Source organism: Lepisosteus oculatus, unplaced genomic scaffold, assembly GCF_040954835.1.
Source record: "Lepisosteus oculatus isolate fLepOcu1 unplaced genomic scaffold, fLepOcu1.hap2 HAP2_SCAFFOLD_39, whole genome shotgun sequence".
Lineage (NCBI taxonomy): Eukaryota > Metazoa > Chordata > Actinopteri > Semionotiformes > Lepisosteidae > Lepisosteus > Lepisosteus oculatus.
Window position 1 is genome coordinate 3221935 of NW_027167923.1, and position 23688 is coordinate 3245622.

The following is a 23688-nucleotide window of genomic DNA, read 5'->3' on the forward strand; positions in this document are numbered from 1 at the left end:
CCCACACACCTAAGTGAAATGTTTGATTACGTTTACAAGACATAACCCATAGTTCAGTTGAGTGTGAAAGGGAACAACAGAGAAAGTCACAAACAAAACATTTGTGAAGGACTTGATGAATGTTTTTTCTTTAGAAATGACAAAAAATAAAGAATTTTTCAACAAGATGTCTTTCTATAGCGAGTTTCATTTGAGATAGTCTTTTCTTAGAAGTGCAAGAGTGGTATTCCCTACAACTTATTCCCCAATTTGATCATTCTCAGAAATTAGGAGACGGAAACCACACCTACTGTAATATTAGACCTTGTAAAAGGCAACTAGGTTTCAATGGCTTAAAAGGTGCAGAAAGAGGCTCATGTATAATGACCTCCAGTGTCCCACAGGTTTCCCAAATCATTTCTTAGAGTATGGAAAAAGAGGAAATAAAGTGTCTACAGAAAGCGTATACCCCCTTGAACTTTGTTCAGTTATTTGCGCCAGTGCCAGAGTTTCATGCAATTAAATGAGGACCTCTTTCTCACACCACATATGTTATACTTTCAATGGGAAAAAAGGAAATATTACAATTGTATACATTTTCACCCACATGTTAATATTTGGTAGAAGCCCTTTTCACAGCAATTTCAGCTGTGAGTCTGTTGGTAATGGGCTCCACCACCTCTGCACCAACAAGATTTGATAATATTTGAGAATTTCAGAAGTCTGTCTGGTTTAGCTGAAGAATCAGCTAAGGTAAGTTTCAGGAAGAGCATCTGATTTCTTTCAATAAAGCAGAACAGAGAAAAAGCACACAATACAAAATCATGAGAATTTGTATCCATATGACACTTTGACTCGAATACTTTTATCAGACCTACACAGAGTATATACTGTACACACTTTTTCAGCCCAGGTTTATACATTTGACACATTTGGAACTGCCATTTGTAGGTGTTTTTGTGTCTTAGCTCAACACTGTGAAACCTGTAGTTACAAACATGGAGGATGAAGACATGAAGACATATATTGTACCTCTGACCGGCCTACCTTCCAAGAGGTGAAAGATGAAACTTTTCCTTTATCGTCAACTCAGTGAATGTCTTTAAACTTTCGAAAACTGTAACAAAGAATAAGTTAAAAAACTTATTTTCATTGGACCCACAGAAAAGTCAAAGTTGTCCATAGAAATGCCCGTCTAAATCAGAAATCTACAGCACAAAGGCAGTGGCCTTTCGGGACATAAAAATGAAATCAGACTTTACTCAGACGAATTGCCCTTGGTCACGGACATCTTGCTATCAGTCACTACAAAGATGTTTTCTCTCGTGCCATGGCTTGCCTGACTTGCTTCTTCTGCTGGATGGCTTCTGGTCGCTGGTCAGGATCGACAGCCAGCATGTCCTGGAGCAGTGTCCTTAGCTCCGTGCTTATGGCTCTATTTACTTTCAGGGGGATGTGGAACTGCAGCCAGGGGTTCTCATGCAGGGCCACTCCAACAGGTCCTGACAGACATACAGTGCCTTGCGAAAGTATTCGGCCCCCTTGAACTTTTCAACCTTTTGCCACATTTCAGGCTTCAAACATAAAGATATAAATTTTTTATTTTATGTGAAGAATCACCAACAAGTGGGACACAATTGTGAAGTGGAACGAAATCTATTGGATTTTTGAAACTTTTTTAACTAATAAAAAAATGAAAAGTGGGGCGTGCAAAATTATTCGGCCCCCTTGCGTTAATACTTTGTAGAGCCACCTTTTGCTGCGATTACAGCTGTAAGTCGCTTGGGGTATGTCTCTATCAGTTTTGCACATCGAGAGACTGAAATTCTTGCCCATTCTTCCTTGCAAAACAGCTCGAGCTCAGTGAGGTTGGATGGAGAGCGTTTGTGAACAGCAGTTTTCAGCTCTTTCCACAGATTCTCGATTGGATTCAGGTCTGGACTTTGACTTGGCCATTCAAACACCTGGATACGTTTATTTGTGAACCATTCCTTTGTAGATTTTGCTGTATGTTTGGGATCATTGTCTTGTTGGAAGATAAATCTCCGTCCCAGTTTCAGGTCTTTTGCAGACTCCAACAGGTTTTCATCCAGAATGGTCCTGTATTTGGCTGCATCCATCTTCCCCTCAATTTTAACCATCTTCCCTGTCCCTGCTGAAGAAAAGCAGGCCCAAACCATGATGCTGCCACCACCATATTTGACAGTGGGGATGGTGTGTTGAGGGTGATGAGCTGTGTTGCTTTTACGCCAAACATATCGTTTTGCATTGTGGCCAAAAAGATCGATTTTGGTTTCATCTGACCAGAGCACCTTCTTCCACATGTTTGGGGTGTCTCCCAGGTGGCTTGTGGCAAACTTTAGACGACACTTTTTATGGATATCTTTGAGAAATGGCTTTCTTCTTGCCACTCTTCCATAAAGGCCAGATTTGTGCAGTGTAAGACTGATTGTTGTCCTATGGACAGACTCTCCCACCTCAGCTGTAGTTCTCTGCAGTTCATCCAGAGTGATCATGGGCCTCTTGGCTGCATCTCTGATCAGTCTTCTCCTTGTCTGAGCTGAAAGTTTAGAGGGACGGCCAGGTCTTGGTAGATTTGCAGTGGTCTGATACTCCTTCCATTTCAAGATGATCGCTTGCACAGTGCTCCTTGGGATGTTTGAAGCTTGGGAAATCTTTTTGTATCCAAATCCGGCTTTAAACTTCTCCACAACAGTATTACGGACCTGCCTGGTGTGTTCCTTGGTCTTCATGATGATCTCTGCGCTTTCAACAGAACCTTGAGACTATCACAGAGCAGGTGCATTTATACAGAGACTTGATTACACACAGGTGGATTCTATTTATCACCATCAGTCATTTAGGACAACATTGGATCATTCAGATATCCTCGCTGAACTTCTGGAGTGAGTTTGCTGCACTGAAAGTAAAGGGGCCGAATAATTTTGCACGCCCCACTTTTCATTTTTTTATTAGTTAAAAAAGTTTCAAAAATCCAATAGATTTCGTTCCACTTCACAATTGTGTCCCACTTGTTGGTGATTCTTCACATAAAATAAAAAATTTATATCTTTATGTTTGAAGCCTGAAATGTGGCAAAAGGTTGAAAAGTTCAAGGGGGCCGAATACTTTCGCAAGGCACTGTATGCTCCTGTATCGGAAACACACTTTAGTTCAATTCTAAAATATTTCTCGTAGGACTGAAGGAACCTTTGCCTGTTAAGAGTTAACAATTAGGTCCTCAAGAACTGTTTTACGGTTTTCTACACTCCTGGCTGGCCAAGGTCTCTTTAAGGTCTCTTAAGTGGAGGTGTAACTCATGTATCCTACATGTGATTTAGCAACATGAAAGGGAATAGCTTCTTATCGGATTATGGTCTTGGTTAACTGCCTAAGGCTGACCTAAGTGCCTAACTTTCTGACTTTGTTTATACCTTATATGTTAAGAAGCTTCTTCTGACCAATCAGAAATGTATGCTTTATGTATGAACATTTTGCTCATCAAAGTGAGTGAGAGACAAGGTTAACAGAAATTAGCCACGGCAGTAAATGACAGCATATTTTTGGGTTCTTAAATGGTCTCTACCTGGCACACCTGCAGTGCAAACTGACACACACTGTTTAGAGAAACAGCTACTCTATTACTAAAATTAATGAAACATGTCTTATTCTATGGAACAAAAACAAACAGTAAAACTAAAACACAGATCTCTTAGCTTCCTATTTCATGAACCAGATGACTGAATGACCAAGCCTAACTAGTAGCCAGAACCCCAGTTAACCCTCCGTAACACAAAGTTTAACCACACGACAGGAACTCTTTCAAACTGAGTGAAAATCATGAATGGATCCATAACTTTACATCAATTTACTATGTTGTGCCAATACCTGCATTTACATTTAGAACGAATGATGTCATAGAACCAGCATCACACCAGTTCCAGGTGTCTCCAAGGAGACAACAGAACTTCAGTTGTGTTTGCTAAAATACACACTTTGAAACATACTGTAACACTCAGTTAACATGTCTGGTTTAGTTGAAGAATCGGCTAAGGTAAGTTTCAGGGTTTTAATGGTGGGATGGCACCTGTGCTTTTTTCCCCCAACCGCTAGAATATGATTCGCACCAAACCCAAAAGAAATACTGCACAGTTCAGGAACTTCATCAACCTAGCAACTGTAAAATAAGCTTACAAACAACTGAATTGAAATGCCAAAAAGTTCAGAGAAAGGCAAAAACTATGTTTACTTGGGGTTTACAAAATTAAAGCTAACTAAAACTGTAATGATAAACAATCATGCTGCCAATGGACAGAGAAATATCATGTTTTTTGAATAATGTATTATTTGTTACATAGGAACCCAGTATAAGGGAATCCCTTGCGATCCTGTCTGCAGAGATAAAGGTAAGTATTTTTTTCTCTTTAGCTCTGTCACTCCAAGAAATATAATGAACATAAATATATTTGCCAATCTTTTCATAGTAATCCAAACAACTCTGCGTGCATCTGACATTTGTAATATTTATCTACCGCAGTATAACTCTTCTGGCAAGGCGATTGGTATTGTACCTTGAAAGAAAACTGATTGGAAATGTCATGTACTCTATGGTTTCTATTGATGTCAAGTGGCAAATGTTGACTGGTGATGTTATGTGAATCTTAGGAAATGGTCATTTTTCAATCGAGTCTATGTTTCTCAGAATTTGAGACAGAGAGGTCAATCTCTGCAATCCGAGCTGAGGGCATTTCTTGGAATGGAAAGGTAAGAGCAACGTGTTCTTTGATATTCTCTTAAGACTCTTCGCCAGATTTTACGATGAAAAATGTAAATAATAATAAACATTATTTTATATAGTGCCTTGAAAGGTGGCTTCTTTACAGAATGACAAAACCAACTACAATAAATAATACACAAGATATGCATGATGACAATACACAGTTAGAGGAGACAGTAGATGGTCATTGTCAGTGTATCCTGAAGGTAGTTTTCCAATTTTTTGGAACGGGGTAAAAGAGGCCACCTCTATTAGAATCTTTGTCCTAACCAAAAATGTAACAAAGTATAATAATAATATTAAAAATAATAATAATAATAATAAACTTTATTTATAGAGCACCTTTCATACAAATAGTGCTTCGGTGCTTTAAAAAGCAAGCGTAAAAATAAAATATTAAAATTGAGAGATATACTTTCAGTTGTCAAGGAAAATACAGCAATACAGTAAAGCAACATACATGTCAATTAAAAAAATAAAAATTAGGAAAGTCGTAATAAAATAAGAACAATTAAAGAGAACTAAAAAAAGAAACAGAAATAGAAAGAACAAAGAACCACTTTAACTAAAAGCAACATTTTCAAATGTTTTTTAAAACAATGTACCGAGCTTGACTGCCTAATAAAAAGTGGAAGTGAGTTTCATAATTTAGAAGCATAAAAACAAAAAGCAGCCTCTCCACTCTTTCTGCATTTCACATGTGGTATTTGCAGTAGGCCAGTATGTGCAGATCTCAGGTCACGTATAGGAACATATGAAGACAGACATTCAGGAAGGTACAGACGTGCTAGGTCGCTTAAAGCTTTAAAAACAAGTAAAATAACTTTCAAATTTATCCTAGATAATACAGGTGACCAGTGAAGTTTTTTCAAAACAGGAATGATATTCTCTTTCTTGTATTTGTTAGGATCTGTGCTACTGCATTTCGAACAAGTAGTAAGGGATTTATTGTTTTCTTGGGAAGCCCACAAAACAGAGCATTATAATCATATCCACATCAATGTGAGCAATGGAGAAGTCAAATTAACGTGTCTAAATATCATCTAGTTCTATCCCAGGGAAGAGGGCTGTTGCCTACACAGACGACAAGACACAAAACGCTCAACTGTGCAAAACACGCATAAGGACATCAGTCAGGAGGAACAAGGTAAAGTGTTTTTACTTCTTCACCATGGTCATGTAGTTTCACTCCAAGCACTGTCTTATGAAATAACTGTGGAAACGACCTCCCCAACATTTTGGGTTGTTGCATTTTGCTTCAATGAATTTTAACCTTTTCTTTTAGACATTAAGAGGAAGGACACATTCACCCTTGGTAGAGATTCAGTTGTTCTACGAGATGTCAAGGTGAGAATTAACCACTTCAGGCATAAGTCAATCCACATGACCGGAAATGGGGCAATGAACAGGATATGGGGATTTTGCTAGTTATAAAGTACAATAATCAGCATTACATGATCTAAGACTACTGAAGTATAAGCTGTGTCCCTGACTGATTAATTAGCAAATTCATCTTCGTAGAGTGGAGCTACACTGAATATGGAGTGAGATCATGTAGGGAATGTTGGACTTGTAATAACTAATTGAAGGATAATAATAATCAACGAAAGTGCTTAAAAGTATCAACAAATGCCTTCAAAGTACTTGACACGTACTTTGCTTTCAAAAGTGAAACATAATTAATGCTTACGTAAGATTTCTCTTGACTTCTCAGGAGTATACTAACTCCAAGGACAAGTAACATCACAAACCATTATTTAAGTGCTGATGTTGGAGCTGCAATACTACTACCAAGACAAAAAATGATACAGGTAACACTGCTTTCAGATTTCTAAGAATTGCTAAAATAGTATGTTTACAGAGCATTCAGAGTTGAGAATATGACAAGTTCCTACCATCTCAAACACTGCCAATCTAGAACAAAAAGAAAGTACTTGAACGCCTGCAGTAATCGAACACAAACCAGAACATATCAGTGCATGACAAGGAAATGTAGTCACAAAATGATTCTACCCTTTCAAGTCCCAAAAAGGACCGAGGAACTTACCGGAGGCGATACCTGGATTTCAAACAGAGTACAATGTAGCCACTGTAGGGGAGAAGATCACAGAGAGCTCTTCTCAGATTGCTCAGAGTCAGCCCCAGCACCCTGTCCTGACTGAAGCAGACAAAGTGGTCAAACAGGTAGGTAGAAATGAGTAAGGAACAGAGAGTATGGTTATTCTTGCATTGTTTTGTTCGTCTGTCAAAGAAAAGAGTGCTTCTGACTTTTGTCAATGTTCATCTTTATTTTAGGAGAAGAACAAACGGTGGTATCACACTTTGCTCAAGTGTATGATACCATGTGTGTACAGCAGACATCACCAAAGGAACAGGAGACACCTGAGTAGAGAACAAGAATATAAAAAGACTGATGAAAAAAAGCACCAGGAGAAATCCATTGAATATGCACAATCTCGTCCAGTATTTCAATGAAAAGTTTCAGTGTTGTTTTTAGTGTCGTCGTATTGCATACATTTAAAACAATGTTTCTTGTTTAATGAATAATTTCATTTACTTTAGTAAAAAGTGTTGTTTACTGTAGTCCTAGCATGGATGCAATTGTTAGAAAAAACGTGAATGAAAAACTGAATGTTTCATACAATATGGGTTTGTGTTAACCCACACACCTAAGTGAAATGTTTGATTACGTTTACAAGACATAACCCATAGTTCAGTTGAGTGTGAAAGGGAACAACAGAGAAAGTCACAAACAAAACATTTGTGAAGGACTTGATGAATGTTTTTTCTTTAGAAATGACAAAAAATAAAGAATTTTTCAACAAGATGTCTTTCTATAGCGAGTTTCATTTGAGATAGTCTTTTCTTAGAAGTGCAAGAGTGGTATTCCCTACAACTTATTCCCCAATTTGATCATTCTCAGAAATTAGGAGACGGAAACCACACCTACTGTAATATTAGACCTTGTAACAAGGCAACTAGGTTTCAATGGCTTAAAAGGTGCAGAAAGAGGCTCATGTATAATGACCTCCAGTGTCCCACAGGTTTCCCAAATCATTTCTTAGAGTATGGAAAAAGAGGAAATAAAGTGTCTACAGAAAGCGTATACCCCCTTGAACTTTGTTCAGTTATTTGCGCCAGTGCCAGAGTTTCATGCAATTAAATGAGGACCTCTTTCTCACACCACATATGTTATACTTTCAATGGGAAAAAAGGAAATATTACAATTGTATACATTTTCACCCACATGTTAATATTTGGTAGAAGCCCTTTTCACAGCAATTTCAGCTGTGAGTCTGTTGGTAATGGGCTCCACCACCTCTGCACCAACAAGATTTGATAATATTTGAGAATTTCAGAAGTCTGTCTGGTTTAGCTGAAGAATCAGCTAAGGTAAGTTTCAGGAAGAGCATCTGATTTCTTTCAATAAAGCAGAACAGAGAAAAAGCACACAATACAAAATCATGAGAATTTGTATCCATATGACACTTTGACTCGAATACTTTTATCAGACCTACACAGAGTATATACTGTACACACTTTTTCAGCCCAGGTTTATACATTTGACACATTTGGAACTGCCATTTGTAGGTGTTTTTGTGTCTTAGCTCAACACTGTGAAACCTGTAGTTACAAACATGGAGGATGAAGACATGAAGACATATATTGTACCTCTGACCGGCCTACCTTCCAAGAGGTGAAAGATGAAACTTTTCCTTTATCGTCAACTCAGTGAATGTCTTTAAACTTTCGAAAACTGTAACAAAGAATAAGTTAAAAAACTTATTTTCATTGGACCCACAGAAAAGTCAAAGTTGTCCATAGAAATGCCCGTCTAAATCAGAAATCTACAGCACAAAGGCAGTGGCCTTTCGGGACATAAAAATGAAATCAGACTTTACTCAGACGAATTGCCCTTGGTCACGGACATCTTGCTATCAGTCACTACAAAGATGTTTTCTCTCGTGCCATGGCTTGCCTGACTTGCTTCTTCTGCTGGATGGCTTCTGGTCGCTGGTCAGGATCGACAGCCAGCATGTCCTGGAGCAGTGTCCTTAGCTCCGTGCTTATGGCTCTATTTACTTTCAGGGGGATGTGGAACTGCAGCCAGGGGTTCTCATGCAGGGCCACTCCAACAGGTCCTGACAGACATACAGTGCCTTGCGAAAGTATTCGGCCCCCTTGAACTTTTCAACCTTTTGCCACATTTCAGGCTTCAAACATAAAGATATAAATTTTTTATTTTATGTGAAGAATCACCAACAAGTGGGACACAATTGTGAAGTGGAACGAAATCTATTGGATTTTTGAAACTTTTTTAACTAATAAAAAAATGAAAAGTGGGGCGTGCAAAATTATTCGGCCCCCTTGCGTTAATACTTTGTAGAGCCACCTTTTGCTGCGATTACAGCTGTAAGTCGCTTGGGGTATGTCTCTATCAGTTTTGCACATCGAGAGACTGAAATTCTTGCCCATTCTTCCTTGCAAAACAGCTCGAGCTCAGTGAGGTTGGATGGAGAGCGTTTGTGAACAGCAGTTTTCAGCTCTTTCCACAGATTCTCGATTGGATTCAGGTCTGGACTTTGACTTGGCCATTCAAACACCTGGATACGTTTATTTGTGAACCATTCCTTTGTAGATTTTGCTGTATGTTTGGGATCATTGTCTTGTTGGAAGATAAATCTCCGTCCCAGTTTCAGGTCTTTTGCAGACTCCAACAGGTTTTCATCCAGAATGGTCCTGTATTTGGCTGCATCCATCTTCCCCTCAATTTTAACCATCTTCCCTGTCCCTGCTGAAGAAAAGCAGGCCCAAACCATGATGCTGCCACCACCATATTTGACAGTGGGGATGGTGTGTTGAGGGTGATGAGCTGTGTTGCTTTTACGCCAAACATATCGTTTTGCATTGTGGCCAAAAAGATCGATTTTGGTTTCATCTGACCAGAGCACCTTCTTCCACATGTTTGGGGTGTCTCCCAGGTGGCTTGTGGCAAACTTTAGACGACACTTTTTATGGATATCTTTGAGAAATGGCTTTCTTCTTGCCACTCTTCCATAAAGGCCAGATTTGTGCAGTGTAAGACTGATTGTTGTCCTATGGACAGACTCTCCCACCTCAGCTGTAGTTCTCTGCAGTTCATCCAGAGTGATCATGGGCCTCTTGGCTGCATCTCTGATCAGTCTTCTCCTTGTCTGAGCTGAAAGTTTAGAGGGACGGCCAGGTCTTGGTAGATTTGCAGTGGTCTGATACTCCTTCCATTTCAAGATGATCGCTTGCACAGTGCTCCTTGGGATGTTTGAAGCTTGGGAAATCTTTTTGTATCCAAATCCGGCTTTAAACTTCTCCACAACAGTATTACGGACCTGCCTGGTGTGTTCCTTGGTCTTCATGATGATCTCTGCGCTTTCAACAGAACCTTGAGACTATCACAGAGCAGGTGCATTTATACAGAGACTTGATTACACACAGGTGGATTCTATTTATCACCATCAGTCATTTAGGACAACATTGGATCATTCAGATATCCTCGCTGAACTTCTGGAGTGAGTTTGCTGCACTGAAAGTAAAGGGGCCGAATAATTTTGCACGCCCCACTTTTCATTTTTTTATTAGTTAAAAAAGTTTCAAAAATCCAATAGATTTCGTTCCACTTCACAATTGTGTCCCACTTGTTGGTGATTCTTCACATAAAATAAAAAATTTATATCTTTATGTTTGAAGCCTGAAATGTGGCAAAAGGTTGAAAAGTTCAAGGGGGCCGAATACTTTCGCAAGGCACTGTATGCTCCTGTATCGGAAACACACTTTAGTTCAATTCTAAAATATTTCTCGTAGGACTGAAGGAACCTTTGCCTGTTAAGAGTTAACAATTAGGTCCTCAAGAACTGTTTTACGGTTTTCTACACTCCTGGCTGGCCAAGGTCTCTTTAAGGTCTCTTAAGTGGAGGTGTAACTCATGTATCCTACATGTGATTTAGCAACATGAAAGGGAATAGCTTCTTATCGGATTATGGTCTTGGTTAACTGCCTAAGGCTGACCTAAGTGCCTAACTTTCTGACTTTGTTTATACCTTATATGTTAAGAAGCTTCTTCTGACCAATCAGAAATGTATGCTTTATGTATGAACATTTTGCTCATCAAAGTGAGTGAGAGACAAGGTTAACAGAAATTAGCCACGGCAGTAAATGACAGCATATTTTTGGGTTCTTAAATGGTCTCTACCTGGCACACCTGCAGTGCAAACTGACACACACTGTTTAGAGAAACAGCTACTCTATTACTAATATTAATGAAACATTTCTTATTCTATGGAACAAAAACAAACAGTAAAACTAAAACACAGATCTCTTAGCTTCCTATTTCATGAACCAGATGACTGAATGACCAAGCCTAACTAGTAGCCAGAACCCCAGTTAACCCTCCGTAACACAAAGTTTAACCACACGACAGGAACTCTTTCAAACTGAGTGAAAATCATGAATGGATCCATAACTTTACATCAATTTACTATGTTGTGCCAATACCTGCATTTACATTTAGAACGAATGATGTCATAGAACCAGCATCACACCAGTTCCAGGTGTCTCCAAGGAGACAACAGAACTTCAGTTGTGTTTGCTAAAATACACACTTTGAAACATACTGTAACACTCAGTTAACATGTCTGGTTTAGTTGAAGAATCGGCTAAGGTAAGTTTCAGGGTTTTAATGGTGGGATGGCACCTGTGCTTTTTTCCCCCAACCGCTAGAATATGATTCGCACCAAACCCAAAAGAAATACTGCACAGTTCAGGAACTTCATCAACCTAGCAACTGTAAAATAAGCTTACAAACAACTGAATTGAAATGCCAAAAAGTTCAGAGAAAGGCAAAAACTATGTTTACTTGGGGTTTACAAAATTAAAGCTAACTAAAACTGTAATGATAAACAATCATGCTGCCAATGGACAGAGAAATATCATGTTTTTTGAATAATGTATTATTTGTTACATAGGAACCCAGTATAAGGGAATCCCTTGCGATCCTGTCTGCAGAGATAAAGGTAAGTATTTTTTTCTCTTTAGCTCTGTCACTCCAAGAAATATAATGAACATAAATATATTTGCCAATCTTTTCATAGTAATCCAAACAACTCTGCGTGCATCTGACATTTGTAATATTTATCTACCGCAGTATAACTCTTCTGGCAAGGCGATTGGTATTGTACCTTGAAAGAAAACTGATTGGAAATGTCATGTACTCTATGGTTTCTATTGATGTCAAGTGGCAAATGTTGACTGGTGATGTTATGTGAATCTTAGGAAATGGTCATTTTTCAATCGAGTCTATGTTTCTCAGAATTTGAGACAGAGAGGTCAATCTCTGCAATCCGAGCTGAGGGCATTTCTTGGAATGGAAAGGTAAGAGCAACGTGTTCTTTGATATTCTCTTAAGACTCTTCGCCAGATTTTACGATGAAAAATGTAAATAATAATAAACATTATTTTATATAGTGCCTTGAAAGGTGGCTTCTTTACAGAATGACAAAACCAACTACAATAAATAATACACAAGATATGCATGATGACAATACACAGTTAGAGGAGACAGTAGATGGTCATTGTCAGTGTATCCTGAAGGTAGTTTTCCAATTTTTTGGAACGGGGTAAAAGAGGCCACCTCTATTAGAATCTTTGTCCTAACCAAAAATGTAACAAAGTATAATAATAATATTAAAAATAATAATAATAATAATAAACTTTATTTATAGAGCACCTTTCATACAAATAGTGCTTCGGTGCTTTAAAAAGCAAGCGTAAAAATAAAATATTAAAATTGAGAGATATACTTTCAGTTGTCAAGGAAAATACAGCAATACAGTAAAGCAACATACATGTCAATTAAAAAAATAAAAATTAGGAAAGTCGTAATAAAATAAGAACAATTAAAGAGAACTAAAAAAAGAAACAGAAATAGAAAGAACAAAGAACCACTTTAACTAAAAGCAACATTTTCAAATGTTTTTTAAAACAATGTACCGAGCTTGACTGCCTAATAAAAAGTGGAAGTGAGTTTCATAATTTAGAAGCATAAAAACAAAAAGCAGCCTCTCCACTCTTTCTGCATTTCACATGTGGTATTTGCAGTAGGCCAGTATGTGCAGATCTCAGGTCACGTATAGGAACATATGAAGACAGACATTCAGGAAGGTACAGACGTGCTAGGTCGCTTAAAGCTTTAAAAACAAGTAAAATAACTTTCAAATTTATCCTAGATAATACAGGTGACCAGTGAAGTTTTTTCAAAACAGGAATGATATTCTCTTTCTTGTATTTGTTAGGATCTGTGCTACTGCATTTCGAACAAGTAGTAAGGGATTTATTGTTTTCTTGGGAAGCCCACAAAACAGAGCATTATAATCATATCCACATCAATGTGAGCAATGGAGAAGTCAAATTAACGTGTCTAAATATCATCTAGTTCTATCCCAGGGAAGAGGGCTGTTGCCTACACAGACGACAAGACACAAAACGCTCAACTGTGCAAAACACGCATAAGGACATCAGTCAGGAGGAACAAGGTAAAGTGTTTTTACTTCTTCACCATGGTCATGTAGTTTCACTCCAAGCACTGTCTTATGAAATAACTGTGGAAATGACCTCCCCAACATTTTGGGTTGTTGCATTTTGCTTCAATGAATTTTAACCTTTTCTTTTAGACATTAAGAGGAAGGACACATTCACCCTTGGTAGAGATTCAGTTGTTCTACGAGATGTCAAGGTGAGAATTAACCACTTCAGGCATAAGTCAATCCACATGACCGGAAATGGGGCAATGAACAGGATATGGGGATTTTGCTAGTTATAAAGTACAATAATCAGCATTACATGATCTAAGACTACTGAAGTATAAGCTGTGTCCCTGACTGATTAATTAGCAAATTCATCTTCGTAGAGTGGAGCTACACTGAATATGGAGTGAGATCATGTAGGGAATGTTGGACTTGTAATAACTAATTGAAGGATAATAATAATCAACGAAAGTGCTTAAAAGTATCAACAAATGCCTTCAAAGTACTTGACACGTACTTTGCTTTCAAAAGTGAAACATAATTAATGCTTACGTAAGATTTCTCTTGACTTCTCAGGAGTATACTAACTCCAAGGACAAGTAACATCACAAACCATTATTTAAGTGCTGATGTTGGAGCTGCAATACTACTACCAAGACAAAAAATGATACAGGTAACACTGCTTTCAGATTTCTAAGAATTGCTAAAATAGTATGTTTACAGAGCATTCAGAGTTGAGAATATGACAAGTTCCTACCATCTCAAACACTGCCAATCTAGAACAAAAAGAAAGTACTTGAACGCCTGCAGTAATCGAACACAAACCAGAACATATCAGTGCATGACAAGGAAATGTAGTCACAAAATGATTCTACCCTTTCAAGTCCCAAAAAGGACCGAGGAACTTACCGGAGGCGATACCTGGATTTCAAACAGAGTACAATGTAGCCACTGTAGGGGAGAAGATCACAGAGAGCTCTTCTCAGATTGCTCAGAGTCAGCCCCAGCACCCTGTCCTGACTGAAGCAGACAAAGTGGTCAAACAGGTAGGTAGAAATGAGTAAGGAACAGAGAGTATGGTTATTCTTGCATTGTTTTGTTCGTCTGTCAAAGAAAAGAGTGCTTCTGACTTTTGTCAATGTTCATCTTTATTTTAGGAGAAGAACAAACGGTGGTATCACACTTTGCTCAAGTGTATGATACCATGTGTGTACAGCAGACATCACCAAAGGAACAGGAGACACCTGAGTAGAGAACAAGAATATAAAAAGACTGATGAAAAAAAGCACCAGGAGAAATCCATTGAATATGCACAATCTCGTCCAGTATTTCAATGAAAAGTTTCAGTGTTGTTTTTAGTGTCGTCGTATTGCATACATTTAAAACAATGTTTCTTGTTTAATGAATAATTTCATTTACTTTAGTAAAAAGTGTTGTTTACTGTAGTCCTAGCATGGATGCAATTGTTAGAAAAAACGTGAATGAAAAACTGAATGTTTCATACAATATGGGTTTGTGTTAACCCACACACCTAAGTGAAATGTTTGATTACGTTTACAAGACATAACCCATAGTTCAGTTGAGTGTGAAAGGGAACAACAGAGAAAGTCACAAACAAAACATTTGTGAAGGACTTGATGAATGTTTTTTCTTTAGAAATGACAAAAAATAAAGAATTTTTCAACAAGATGTCTTTCTATAGCGAGTTTCATTTGAGATAGTCTTTTCTTAGAAGTGCAAGAGTGGTATTCCCTACAACTTATTCCCCAATTTGATCATTCTCAGAAATTAGGAGACGGAAACCACACCTACTGTAATATTAGACCTTGTAAAAGGCAACTAGGTTTCAATGGCTTAAAAGGTGCAGAAAGAGGCTCATGTATAATGACCTCCAGTGTCCCACAGGTTTCCCAAATCATTTCTTAGAGTATGGAAAAAGAGGAAATAAAGTGTCTACAGAAAGCGTATACCCCCTTGAACTTTGTTCAGTTATTTGCGCCAGTGCCAGAGTTTCATGCAATTAAATGAGGACCTCTTTCTCACACCACATATGTTATACTTTCAATGGGAAAAAAGGAAATATTACAATTGTATACATTTTCACCCACATGTTAATATTTGGTAGAAGCCCTTTTCACAGCAATTTCAGCTGTGAGTCTGTTGGTAATGGGCTCCACCACCTCTGCACCAACAAGATTTGATAATATTTGAGAATTTCAGAAGTCTGTCTGGTTTAGCTGAAGAATCAGCTAAGGTAAGTTTCAGGAAGAGCATCTGATTTCTTTCAATAAAGCAGAACAGAGAAAAAGCACACAATACAAAATCATGAGAATTTGTATCCATATGACACTTTGACTCGAATACTTTTATCAGACCTACACAGAGTATATACTGTACACACTTTTTCAGCCCAGGTTTATACATTTGACACATTTGGAACTGCCATTTGTAGGTGTTTTTGTGTCTTAGCTCAACACTGTGAAACCTGTAGTTACAAACATGGAGGATGAAGACATGAAGACATATATTGTACCTCTGACCGGCCTACCTTCCAAGAGGTGAAAGATGAAACTTTTCCTTTATCGTCAACTCAGTGAATGTCTTTAAACTTTCGAAAACTGTAACAAAGAATAAGTTAAAAAACTTATTTTCATTGGACCCACAGAAAAGTCAAAGTTGTCCATAGAAATGCCCGTCTAAATCAGAAATCTACAGCACAAAGGCAGTGGCCTTTCGGGACATAAAAATGAAATCAGACTTTACTCAGACGAATTGCCCTTGGTCACGGACATCTTGCTATCAGTCACTACAAAGATGTTTTCTCTCGTGCCATGGCTTGCCTGACTTGCTTCTTCTGCTGGATGGCTTCTGGTCGCTGGTCAGGATCGACAGCCAGCATGTCCTGGAGCAGTGTCCTTAGCTCCGTGCTTATGGCTCTATTTACTTTCAGGGGGATGTGGAACTGCAGCCAGGGGTTCTCATGCAGGGCCACTCCAACAGGTCCTGACAGACATACAGTGCCTTGCGAAAGTATTCGGCCCCCTTGAACTTTTCAACCTTTTGCCACATTTCAGGCTTCAAACATAAAGATATAAATTTTTTATTTTATGTGAAGAATCACCAACAAGTGGGACACAATTGTGAAGTGGAACGAAATCTATTGGATTTTTGAAACTTTTTTAACTAATAAAAAAATGAAAAGTGGGGCGTGCAAAATTATTCGGCCCCCTTGCGTTAATACTTTGTAGAGCCACCTTTTGCTGCGATTACAGCTGTAAGTCGCTTGGGGTATGTCTCTATCAGTTTTGCACATCGAGAGACTGAAATTCTTGCCCATTCTTCCTTGCAAAACAGCTCGAGCTCAGTGAGGTTGGATGGAGAGCGTTTGTGAACAGCAGTTTTCAGCTCTTTCCACAGATTCTCGATTGGATTCAGGTCTGGACTTTGACTTGGCCATTCAAACACCTGGATACGTTTATTTGTGAACCATTCCTTTGTAGATTTTGCTGTATGTTTGGGATCATTGTCTTGTTGGAAGATAAATCTCCGTCCCAGTTTCAGGTCTTTTGCAGACTCCAACAGGTTTTCATCCAGAATGGTCCTGTATTTGGCTGCATCCATCTTCCCCTCAATTTTAACCATCTTCCCTGTCCCTGCTGAAGAAAAGCAGGCCCAAACCATGATGCTGCCACCACCATATTTGACAGTGGGGATGGTGTGTTGAGGGTGATGAGCTGTGTTGCTTTTACGCCAAACATATCGTTTTGCATTGTGGCCAAAAAGATCGATTTTGGTTTCATCTGACCAGAGCACCTTCTTCCACATGTTTGGGGTGTCTCCCAGGTGGCTTGTGGCAAACTTTAGACGACACTTTTTATGGATATCTTTGAGAAATGGCTTTCTTCTTGCCACTCTTCCATAAAGGCCAGATTTGTGCAGTGTAAGACTGATTGTTGTCCTATGGACAGACTCTCCCACCTCAGCTGTAGTTCTCTGCAGTTCATCCAGAGTGATCATGGGCCTCTTGGCTGCATCTCTGATCAGTCTTCTCCTTGTCTGAGCTGAAAGTTTAGAGGGACGGCCAGGTCTTGGTAGATTTGCAGTGGTCTGATACTCCTTCCATTTCAAGATGATCGCTTGCACAGTGCTCCTTGGGATGTTTGAAGCTTGGGAAATCTTTTTGTATCCAAATCCGGCTTTAAACTTCTCCACAACAGTATTACGGACCTGCCTGGTGTGTTCCTTGGTCTTCATGATGATCTCTGCGCTTTCAACAGAACCTTGAGACTATCACAGAGCAGGTGCATTTATACAGAGACTTGATTACACACAGGTGGATTCTATTTATCACCATCAGTCATTTAGGACAACATTGGATCATTCAGATATCCTCGCTGAACTTCTGGAGTGAGTTTGCTGCACTGAAAGTAAAGGGGCCGAATAATTTTGCACGCCCCACTTTTCATTTTTTTATTAGTTAAAAAAGTTTCAAAAATCCAATAGATTTCGTTCCACTTCACAATTGTGTCCCACTTGTTGGTGATTCTTCACATAAAATAAAAAATTTATATCTTTATGTTTGAAGCCTGAAATGTGGCAAAAGGTTGAAAAGTTCAAGGGGGCCGAATACTTTCGCAAGGCACTGTATGCTCCTGTATCGGAAACACACTTTAGTTCAATTCTAAAATATTTCTCGTAGGACTGAAGGAACCTTTGCCTGTTAAGAGTTAACAATTAGGTCCTCAAGAACTGTTTTACGGTTTTCTACACTCCTGGCTGGCCAAGGTCTCTTTAAGGTCTCTTAAGTGGAGGTGTAACTCATGTATCCTACATGTGATTTAGCAACATGAAAGGGAATAGCTTCTTATCGGATTATGGTCTTGGTTAACTGCCTAAGGCTGACCTAAGTGCCTAACTTTCTGACTTTGTTTATACCTTATATGTTAAGAAGCTTCTTCTGACCAATCAGAAATGTATGCTTTATGTATGAACATTTTGCTCATCAAAGTGAGTGAGAGACAAGGTTAACAGAAATTAGCCACGGCAGTAAATGACAGCATATTTTTGGGTTCTTAAATGGTCTCTACCTGGCACACCTGCAGTGCAAACTGACACACACTGTTTAGAGAAACAGCTACTCTATTACTAATATTAATGAAACATTTCTTATTCTATGGAACAAAAACAAACAGTAAAACTAAAACACAGATCTCTTAGCTTCCTATTTCATGAACCAGATGACTGAATGACCAAGCCTAACTAGTAGCCAGAACCCCAGTTAACCCTCCGTAACACAAAGTTTAACCACACGACAGGAACTCTTTCAAACTGAGTGAAAATCATGAATGGATCCATAACTTTACATCAATTTACTATGTTGTGCCAATACCTGCATTTACATTTAGAACGAATGATGTCATAGAACCAGCATCACACCAGTTCCAGGTGTCTCCAAGGAGACAACAGAACTTCAGTTGTGTTTGCTAAAATACACACTTTGAAACATACTGTAACACTCAGTTAACATGTCTGGTTTAGTTGAAGAATCGGCTAAGGTAAGTTTCAGGGTTTTAATGGTGGGATGGCACCTGTGCTTTTTTCCCCCAACCGCTAGAATATGATTCGCACCAAACCCAAAAGAAATACTGCACAGTTCAGGAACTTCATCAACCTAGCAACTGTAAAATAAGCTTACAAACAACTGAATTGAAATGCCAAAAAGTTCAGAGAAAGGCAAAAACTATGTTTACTTGGGGTTTACAAAATTAAAGCTAACTAAAACTGTAATGATAAACAATCATGCTGCCAATGGACAGAGAAATATCATGTTTTTTGAATAATGTATTATTTGTTACATAGGAACCCAGTATAAGGGAATCCCTTGCGATCCTGTCTGCAGAGATAAAGGTAAGTATTTTTTTCTCTTTAGCTCTGTCACTCCAAGAAATATAATGAACATAAATATATTTGCCAATCTTTTCATAGTAATCCAAACAACTCTGCGTGCATCTGACATTTGTAATATTTATCTACCGCAGTATAACTCTTCTGGCAAGGCGATTGGTATTGTACCTTGAAAGAAAACTGATTGGAAATGTCATGTACTCTATGGTTTCTATTGATGTCAAGTGGCAAATGTTGACTGGTGATGTTATGTGAATCTTAGGAAATGGTCATTTTTCAATCGAGTCTATGTTTCTCAGAATTTGAGACAGAGAGGTCAATCTCTGCAATCCGAGCTGAGGGCATTTCTTGGAATGGAAAGGTAAGAGCAACGTGTTCTTTGATATTCTCTTAAGACTCTTCGCCAGATTTTACGATGAAAAATGTAAATAATAATAAACATTATTTTATATAGTGCCTTGAAAGGTGGCTTCTTTACAGAATGACAAAACCAACTACAATAAATAATACACAAGATATGCATGATGACAATACACAGTTAGAGGAGACAGTAGATGGTCATTGTCAGTGTATCCTGAAGGTAGTTTTCCAATTTTTTGGAACGGGGTAAAAGAGGCCACCTCTATTAGAATCTTTGTCCTAACCAAAAATGTAACAAAGTATAATAATAATATTAAAAATAATAATAATAATAATAAACTTTATTTATAGAGCACCTTTCATACAAATAGTGCTTCGGTGCTTTAAAAAGCAAGCGTAAAAATAAAATATTAAAATTGAGAGATATACTTTCAGTTGTCAAGGAAAATACAGCAATACAGTAAAGCAACATACATGTCAATTAAAAAAATAAAAATTAGGAAAGTCGTAATAAAATAAGAACAATTAAAGAGAACTAAAAAAAGAAACAGAAATAGAAAGAACAAAGAACCACTTTAACTAAAAGCAACATTTTCAAATGTTTTTTAAAACAATGTACCGAGCTTGACTGCCTAATAAAAAGTGGAAGTGAGTTTCATAATTTAGAAGCATAAAAACAAAAAGCAGCCTCTCCACTCTTTCTGCATTTCACATGTGGTATTTGCAGTAGGCCAGTATGTGCAGATCTCAGGTCACGTATAGGAACATATGAAGACAGACATTCAGGAAGGTACAGACGTGCTAGGTCGCTTAAAGCTTTAAAAACAAGTAAAATAACTTTCAAATTTATCCTAGATAATACAGGTGACCAGTGAAGTTTTTTCAAAACAGGAATGATATTCTCTTTCTTGTATTTGTTAGGATCTGTGCTACTGCATTTCGAACAAGTAGTAAGGGATTTATTGTTTTCTTGGGAAGCCCACAAAACAGAGCATTATAATCATATCCACATCAATGTGAGCAATGGAGAAGTCAAATTAACGTGTCTAAATATCATCTAGTTCTATCCCAGGGAAGAGGGCTGTTGCCTACACAGACGACAAGACACAAAACGCTCAACTGTGCAAAACACGCATAAGGACATCAGTCAGGAGGAACAAGGTAAAGTGTTTTTACTTCTTCACCATGGTCATGTAGTTTCACTCCAAGCACTGTCTTATGAAATAACTGTGGAAACGACCTCCCCAACATTTTGGGTTGTTGCATTTTGCTTCAATGAATTTTAACCTTTTCTTTTAGACATTAAGAGGAAGGACACATTCACCCTTGGTAGAGATTCAGTTGTTCTACGAGATGTCAAGGTGAGAATTAACCACTTCAGGCATAAGTCAATCCACATGACCGGAAATGGGGCAATGAACAGGATATGGGGATTTTGCTAGTTATAAAGTACAATAATCAGCATTACATGATCTAAGACTACTGAAGTATAAGCTGTGTCCCTGACTGATTAATTAGCAAATTCATCTTCGTAGAGTGGAGCTACACTGAATATGGAGTGAGATCATGTAGGGAATGTTGGACTTGTAATAACTAATTGAAGGATAATAATAATCAACGAAAGTGCTTAAAAGTATCAACAAATGCCTTCAAAGTACTTGACACGTACTTTGCTTTCAAAAGTGAAACATAATTAATGCTTACGTAAGATTTCTCTTGACTTCTCAGGAGTATACTAACTCCAAGGACAAGTAACATCACAAACCATTATTTAAGTGCTGATGTTGGAGCTGCAATACTACTACCAAGACAAAAAATGATACAGGTAACACTGCTTTCAGATTTCTAAGAATTGCTAAAATAGTATGTTTACAGAGCATTCAGAGTTGAGAATATGACAAGTTCCTACCATCTCAAACACTGCCAATCTAGAACAAAAAGAAAGTACTTGAACGCCTGCAGTAATCGAACACAAACCAGAACATATCAGTGCATGACAAGGAAATGTAGTCACAAAATGATTCTACCCTTTCAAGTCCCAAAAAGGACCGAGGAACTTACCGGAGGCGATACCTGGATTTCAAACAGAGTACAATGTAGCCACTGTAGGGGAGAAGATCACAGAGAGCTCTTCTCAGATTGCTCAGAGTCAGCCCCAGCACCCTGTCCTGACTGAAGCAGACAAAGTGGTCAAACAGGTAGGTAGAAATGAGTAAGGAACAGAGAGTATGGTTATTCTTGCATTGTTTTGTTCGTCTGTCAAAGAAAAGAGTGCTTCTGACTTTTGTCAATGTTCATCTTTATTTTAGGAGAAGAACAAACGGTGGTATCACACTTTGCTCAAGTGTATGATACCATGTGTGTACAGCAGACATCACCAAAGGAACAGGAGACACCTGAGTAGAGAACAAGAATATAAAAAGACTGATGAAAAAAAGCACCAGGAGAAATCCATTGAATATGCACAATCTCGTCCAGTATTTCAATGAAAAGTTTCAGTGTTGTTTTTAGTGTCGTCGTATTGCATACATTTAAAACAATGTTTCTTGTTTAATGAATAATTTCATTTACTTTAGTAAAAAGTGTTGTTTACTGTAGTCCTAGCATGGATGCAATTGTTAGAAAAAACGTGAATGAAAAACTGAATGTTTCATACAATATGGGTTTGTGTTAACCCACACACCTAAGTGAAATGTTTGATTACGTTTACAAGACATAACCCATAGTTCAGTTGAGTGTGAAAGGGAACAACAGAGAAAGTCACAAACAAAACATTTGTGAAGGACTTGATGAATGTTTTTTCTTTAGAAATGACAAAAAATAAAGAATTTTTCAACAAGATGTCTTCTATAGCGAGTTTCATTTGAGATAGTCTTTTCTTAGAAAGTGCAAGAGTGGTATTCCCTACAACTTATTCCCCAATTTGATCATTCTCAGAAATTAGGAGACGGAAACCACACCTACTGTAATATTAGACCTTGTAACAAGGCAACTAGGTTTCAATGGCTTAAAAGGTGCAGAAAGAGGCTCATGTATAATGACCTCCAGTGTCCCACAGTTTCCCAAATCATTTCTTAGAGTATGGAAAAAGAGGAAATAATGTGTCTACAGAAAGCGTATACCCCCTTGAACTTTGTTCAGTTATTTGCGCCAGTGCCAGAGTTTCATGCAATTAAATGAGGACCTCTTTCTCACACCACATATGTTATACTTTCAATGGGAAAAAAGGAAATATTACAATTGTATACATTTTCACCCACATGTTAATATTTGGTAGAAGCCCTTTTCACAGCAATTTCAGCTGTGAGTCTGTTGGTAATGGGCTCCACCACCTCTGCACCAACAAGATTTGATAATATTTGAGAATTTCAGAAGTCTGTCTGGTTTAGCTGAAGAATCAGCTAAGGTAAGTTTCAGGAAGAGCATCTGATTTCTTTCAATAAAGCAGAACAGAGAAAAAGCACACAATACAAAATCATGAGAATTTGTATCCATATGACACTTTGACTCGAATACTTTTATCAGACCTACACAGAGTATATACTGTACACACTTTTTCAGCCCAGGTTTATACATTTGACACATTTGGAACTGCCATTTGTAGGTGTTTTTGTGTCTTAGCTCAACACTGTGAAACCTGTAGTTACAAACATGGAGGATGAAGACATGAAGACATATATTGTACCTCTGACCGGCCTACCTTCCAAGAGGTGAAAGATGAAACTTTTCCTTTATCGTCAACTCAGTGAATGTCTTTAAACTTTCGAAAACTGTAACAAAGAATAAGTTAAAAAAACTTATTTTCATTGGACCCACAGAAAAGTCAAAGTTGTCCATAGAAATGCCCGTCTAAATCAGAAATCTACAGCACAAAGGCAGTGGCCTTTCGGGACATAAAAATGAAATCAGACTTTACTCAGACGAATTGCCCTTGGTCACGGACATCTTGCTATCAGTCACTACAAAGATGTTTTCTCTCGTGCCATGGCTTGCCTGACTTGCTTCTTCTGCTGGATGGCTTCTGGTCGCTGGTCAGGATCGACAGCCAGCATGTCCTGGAGCAGTGTCCTTAGCTCCGTGCTTATGGCTCTATTTACTTTCAGGGGGATGTGG

At 38.2% G+C, this 23688-nt stretch overlaps 3 long non-coding RNA genes across 3 annotated transcripts; all 3 read left to right on the forward strand.

Annotated features, from left to right (window-relative positions):
- Window positions 1-4336: 4336 nt before the first annotated feature.
- Window positions 4337-6912, forward strand: LOC138227625 (uncharacterized). Its single transcript, XR_011185082.1, has 3 exons — window positions 4337-4385; window positions 5804-5903; window positions 6779-6912. It is a non-coding gene; the product is annotated as an uncharacterized lncRNA (long non-coding RNA).
- Window positions 6913-11753: 4841 nt separating this feature from the next.
- LOC138227626 (uncharacterized) lies at window positions 11754-14329 on the forward strand. Its single transcript, XR_011185083.1, has 3 exons — window positions 11754-11802; window positions 13221-13320; window positions 14196-14329. It is a non-coding gene; the product is annotated as an uncharacterized lncRNA (long non-coding RNA).
- A 4840-nt stretch (window positions 14330-19169) lies between these two features.
- Window positions 19170-21745, forward strand: LOC138227627 (uncharacterized). The gene is made up of 3 exons (XR_011185084.1): window positions 19170-19218; window positions 20637-20736; window positions 21612-21745. It is a non-coding gene; the product is annotated as an uncharacterized lncRNA (long non-coding RNA).
- The last annotated feature ends 1943 nt before the right edge of the window (window positions 21746-23688 follow it).